This window comes from Neoarius graeffei, chromosome 3 (genome assembly GCF_027579695.1).
Source record: "Neoarius graeffei isolate fNeoGra1 chromosome 3, fNeoGra1.pri, whole genome shotgun sequence".
In the NCBI taxonomy this organism is placed as follows: domain Eukaryota; kingdom Metazoa; phylum Chordata; class Actinopteri; order Siluriformes; family Ariidae; genus Neoarius; species Neoarius graeffei.
In genome coordinates, this window is record NC_083571.1 from 4,772,207 (window position 1) to 4,778,206 (window position 6,000).

Sequence of the window (6,000 nt, forward strand, 5' to 3'; positions counted from 1 at the left end):
TTTCGGAGGGTGACTAGCACCTGGTGCTGGCTCTGCTGGGCCGTGGCGAGGGCGTGGACCAGGTCTGTGAAGGTGGAGGACACCATGGGGCTGTTCTTTTCCTGTGCTCAATCCCAGGTTTCAGCACCACTGTAGCAGTTCATAGGAGGGGGTGGAGCACAGAAAGACGGCAGGCCAGAATAAAGTTCCATACTTGTTTTATTTTGCTCTTTTCAGATGCAAACTACACACTCTCCCAGCCATGCACACACACACAAGTCGTCTGGTTGGGGAGAGAGCTCACTTCCTCTGCTCTCTCTCTCCTTATATAGGGCATGGTCACTGGGAAGACACACAAACAGAGGTTAATTGACATCAGGTGTAGTGATTCTGCCACTTACCTTCCCTGACTCTGCCCTCCGGTCACAGACCGACGCTTGACCACGCCCCCGCTGCCACATTCCCGTAACAATTCGGAAGTGTGTCACATCTCCATCACACATGTAGATCACACTCTATTATACACACAGCTCTAATTTTAACAAATGTCAATAATAATTTTCAATAAATATCAAAAGTCATTCAACAATAAGTGAAGTCAATTTAAAAACTGTCACTTCACTGAGCCACGAGTTTGTTCTTCATCACCTGGAACACTGTTATATTACACACAGCTGTGTTGCACATTGTGTTACAGTTTCAAACCAAATGACCCAAATCTCTGAGAACTCCTGAGTACCTCTGAGTAATCTGGAGTACCACTGAGTACTCCTGAGTACCCCTGAGTAATCGTGAACACCGCTGAGTACCTCTGAATACCATGAATACCTCTGAATACCCTGAGTACCTCTGAATATGCTGAGTACCCCTGAGTATCTCTGAATACCCTGAGTACCCATGAATACCTCTGAATACCCTGAGTACCCCGAATACCTCTGAATACCCTGAGTACCCCTGAGGATCTTTGAATACCCTGAATCCCTCAGAATACCCTGAGTACCCCTGAGTCCCTAGGAATACCCTGAGTACCCCTGAATACCTCTGAATACCCTGAGTACCCCTGAGTCCCTCTGAATACCCTGAGTACCCCTGAGTCCCTCAGAATACCCTGAGTACCTCTGAATAACCTGAGTACCCATGAATACCTCTGAATACCCTGAGTACCCCTGAATACCTCTGAATACCCTGAGTACCCCTCAGGATCTCTGAATACCCTGAGTACCCCTGAATACCTCTGAATACCCTGAGTACCCCTGAATACCTCTGAATACCCTGAGTACCCCTGAGTCCCTCAGAATACCCTGAGTACCTCTGAATAACCTGAGTACCCATGAATACCTCTGAATAACCTGAGTACCCCTGAATACCTCTGAATACCCTGAGTACCCCTCAGGATCTCTGAATACCCTGAGTACCCATGAATACCTCTGAATACCCTGAGTACCCCTGAATACCTCTGAATACCCTGAGTACCCCTGAGTCCCTTGGAATACCCTAAGTACCCATGAATACCTCTGAATACCCTGAGTACCCCTGAGGATCTTTGAATACCCTGAATCCCTCAGAATACCCTGAGTACCCCTGAGTCCCTCAGAATACCCTGAGTAACCCTGAATACCTCTGAATACCCTGAGTACCCCTGAGTCCCTCTGAATACCCTGAGTACCCCTGAGTCCCTCAGAATACCCTGAGTACCTCTGAATACCCTGAGTACCCATGAATACCTCTGAATACCCTGAGTACCCCTGAATACTTCTGAATACCCTGAGTACCCCTGAGTCCCTTGGAATACCCTAAGTACCCATGAATACCTCTGAATACCCTGAGTACCCCTGAGGATCTTTGAATACCCTGAATCCCTCAGAATACCCTGACTACCCCTGAGTCCCTCGGAATACCCTGCATACCCCTGAATACCTCTGAATATCCCAAGTACCCCTGAGTCCCTCTGAATACCCTGAGTACCTCTGAATACCCTGAGTACCCATGAATACCGCTGAATACCCTGAGTACCCCTGAATACCTCTGAATCCCCTGAGTACCCCTGAATACCTCTGAATCCCCTGAGTACCCCTCAGGATCTCTGAATACCCTGAGTACCCCTGAATACCTCTGAATCCCCTGAGTACCCCTCAGGATCTCTGAATACCCTGAGTACCCCCTGAATACCTCTGAATACCCTGAGTACCCCCTGAATACCTCTGAATACCCTGAGTACCCATGAATACTTCTGAATACCCTGAGTATCCCTGAATACCTTCAGAGCTCATGAAGCTCAGTGAACAGACCACGGGATTAAAGCAAATGTGTGTGAAACAGTCTGACCTTTTTCAACCCACTTGTTTTGTGTGTGTGTGTGTAAAGATGTATTGTGTCTGACCCACATGTCGGATAAAAATAGTTCCCTTGTGTACCATCTCTGTTCTTCAGGTTTATAAATAGAGAACCTGCTGCTCAACCCTCCAGATTTTAACGTCCCCTGTTTCTTTTCTCCCAGTTTGATCCTTTAGCTCTTAAAATATCAGAGAACACACCAGCAGCAGGCAGATATGCAAACGTAAACTGTAAATAAACCCGATAATCAAACAGTATCAATATAAAAGTCCTGCTTTGTGTCAGTCTTACATGAATAAACATCATGAATAATTAATGAGGTGGACTGTGCAGGCTGTGAGGGTGAGAGCTGCTTTCACAGCACAGGAGATCAAGCCATGCGTTTTTATATTAATGCAATCAAAGTGGAAATAAATATTAATATAATATCAAATAATGTCCGTAAACATGTACCAGGACACTCACCTTCTTCTGAAAGTTTAATTTTCCGTCTGATTTTTCAAGAATTCAAGTTAAAGTCACAGAAACGCTCTGTTTGGGTTTAGCTGCCCGAGTCCTCTTCCAAAAGTGTCCCTGTGTCCCCGCTCTGTTTACAGGACATTTCTACAGGGTGCACATGATCTCAGGAGCACTGCCTGCCAGCCTCAGGGCTCAGATTCCTCTCAGGAACCTCAGGAACCTCAGGAACCGAGAGAGAAGTTCTGATAGAAACACATGAAAGGAGTTTCAGGCTAAAGCAGGCTGTAGGCTGTTTGTTCATTTGTTTATTTTAAAGCTAACACACAAAATCCCAGAATGAAGCGATCCATATATATATATATATTTAGGGTTTATTCCATGCAAATACACCTGAGTGCAAAAGTTTGCATCCCCTTTCTATACTTACCCTAACACTAGAACACAGCATGTGTATCGAATGCACTTCACTTCTTTTAATGCCACTGTTTTGTAACAATATCCCAAAATAGCTTCTGTACATTTACTGATGTGTGTGTGTTGCGCACTCTAGTGGCCATTCCCTAACATAACACTGTGCATGAAGAAAAAAGTGCTCACAAGGCACAAGGTATCAAATTTAATACTGTAAGGTTTATTAATAGGCTGTGTTGCCAGTTATTGCATTTTGTCATTGAAAAATAAATAAACTAGTATGCAAGTAAGAACAAAGAGCATTAACAACAAAGAAAAGAAACCTGAGGCTACGTGCGTGCGCATTTCGATGACAAAGTCTTCATCAGGACGTGCCAAGCACCCACATGTAACAGGTGTGCACATTTAACAGGTAAAGAAAAAAGTAACAGATGTTACATGACTTGGTCCCTATTACTCAAGAAGGACAAAATAAAATCCATGTTCAAAAACACATGACCAACTCGACGTGAAGGGCGCTCGGTAGAGTAGAGTCCATCCCTCCACCAAGACTCATACTGTATTATCAATATCTAACTCACGTCACGAGAACCTGGGATAGTACTAAAGGTGTCCACCAAATTTCATCCAAATCTGTTCATGACTTTTAGAGTTACGTTGGGAAGAAATAAAACTAGAAGTTCACTCGGTAGAGTTCATCCCACCAAGCCATCCATCCATCCATTATCTGTAGCCGCTTATCCTGTTTTACAGGGTCGCAGGCAAGCTGGAGCCTATCCCAGCTGACTACGGGCAAAAGGCAGGGTACACCCTGGACAAGTCGCCAGGTCATCGCAGGGCTGACACAGAGACGAATAACCATTCACACTCACATTCACACCTACGCTCAATTTAGAACCATCAATTAACCTAACCTGCATGTCTTTGGACTGTGGGGGAAACCAGAGCACCCAGAGGAAACCCACGGAGAACATGCAAACTCCGCACAGAAAGGCCCTCGCCGACTGCTGGGCTTGAACCCAGAATCTTCTTGCTGTGAGGCGACAGTGCCTACCACTACACCAGTTAATTTATTTAATTTAATCATCCAGTCGGTCTCCCTTTGAAGAAAACATTTAATCTTCTCCCTCGTCTTCTATTCTTTGGGAAAACCTCAGTGTCCATCATCACAGATTTCAGGTGCATCACCATCACTGTTGCTCCTGATATGATTCTACAAGCACAAATGTTTTATCCGTGTATTAGTCTCGAGTGTTTGTTGAGTAAGAACGTGCACAAACGAGTAATTTTAGTACTAAAAATCTTTCCAGTTCTCTGTACAGTGTTTTGTAATTATTATCCTTGTACATATCATTAGGATAACTGTCCCTTTCTTCTTCTCTTCTTCTTCTTGTACTCTTTTATCGATTTCTCTATAATCGATTATTGGTGGAGTTCCCCAAACCCTCTTCACACTAAGAGCATCTTAACTAGGGAGAGAGAGAGAGAGAGAGAGAGAGAGTTCATTGCGCTGCTCGCTCGACCATTTAATGATGATCTTTGTGCTATGATGCTTTTGGGAAACTTGGCACATGTGTATTATGTGTTTTTGAACATGGGCTTTTATTTTGTACCTTTTATTTGGATGACTTTTATTTTGTAGTCATGTGATGGCACTCATCTTTTTTTTAGTGAGAGAGAGAGAGAGAGAGAGAGAGAGAGAGATTCTTCAAGGCCCGATCTGATAAACATCATAAATTTCAACAAGAATTTTAATTTAATTTAATTTAATTTAATTATTTATTTATTAGAATTTAGCTTTATACTTTCTACTTCTTTTGAAATGAAGAAAAATTTTGGGGGAAATGAAGAATATTTTTGTGCTGTACCAAAGGCTTTGCAATTATTATTATTATTATTATTATTATTATTATTATTATTATTATTATTATTATTTTGTTTGATTGCTTTTTTCATTTTTCAATGCCAAAAATGTACAGTTTCTATAATGTACGTGATTGTGAGATAAACAGAGAAATAAATCTAAGGATAAATTTAAGGATGGAAAATAATTAATTTATTATAGTTAAATGAATAAAGATAAACACTGATATGTAATATTTTGACCCTGAAAATGAGAAGAAAACTCTGGGGAGAAACTGTGCAGAGCAAAATAAATATTTCTAAAACCTAATTCTGGGGCGGCACGGTGGTGTAGTGGTTAGCATTGTTGCTAGAAGGTCTGGGTTCGAGCCCCGTGGCCGGCGAGGGCCTTTCTGTGTGGAGTTTGCATGTTCTCCCCGTGTCCGCGTGGGTTTCCTCCGGGTGCTCCGGTTTCCCCCACAGTCCAAAGACATGCAGGTTAGGTTAACTGGTGACTCTAAATTGACCGTAGGTGTGAATGGTTGTGTGTCTCTGTGTGTCGCCCTGTGATGACCTGGTGACTTGTCCAAGGTTTACCCCGCCTCTTACCTATAGTCAGCTGGGATAGGATCCAGTTTGCCTGCGACCCTGTAGGACAGGATAAGTGGCTACAGATACTGGATGGATGGATGGATGGATGGATGGATGGATAAAAGTTAATTCTAATTTTGGTATTTAATTTAATTATTTTTTTCATACAATGAACCCAATGAAAGGTTTTATTACGAATCATGAACATTGTTGAATAGGATATACACACACCCTTACTGGCCACCTTAATAGGAACTTCTTGTTGTTGTTGATTCTAAGCTCCCTGTTCTTGGCTGCAAGAGTGGAACCCAATGTGTTCTTCTGTTTTTTCTGTTGCGTCCTGAGATGCTTTTCTGCTCACGACGGCTGTAAAGAGTGATTATA

The 6,000-nt window shown here is 42.9% G+C and overlaps 1 protein-coding gene across 4 annotated transcripts in view; it reads right to left on the reverse strand.

Moving 5' to 3' along the window:
* Positions 1–3,236, reverse strand: part of asb2a.1 (ankyrin repeat and SOCS box containing 2a, tandem duplicate 1) — a 41,874-nt gene extending 38,638 nt beyond the window's left edge. For 3 of the 4 annotated variants that reach the window (XM_060916294.1, XM_060916292.1, XM_060916295.1), the window contains exons 1-3: positions 3,200–3,236; positions 2,779–3,014; positions 381–494 (exon numbers count right to left, since the gene is read on the reverse strand). The gene's annotated coding sequence lies outside the window, so the exon portion shown is untranslated. The remainder of the gene's footprint in view (positions 1–380; positions 495–2,778; positions 3,015–3,199) is intronic. The other variant, XM_060916293.1, reaches the window with a different exon arrangement.
* Positions 3,237–6,000: the final 2,764 nt, after the last annotated feature.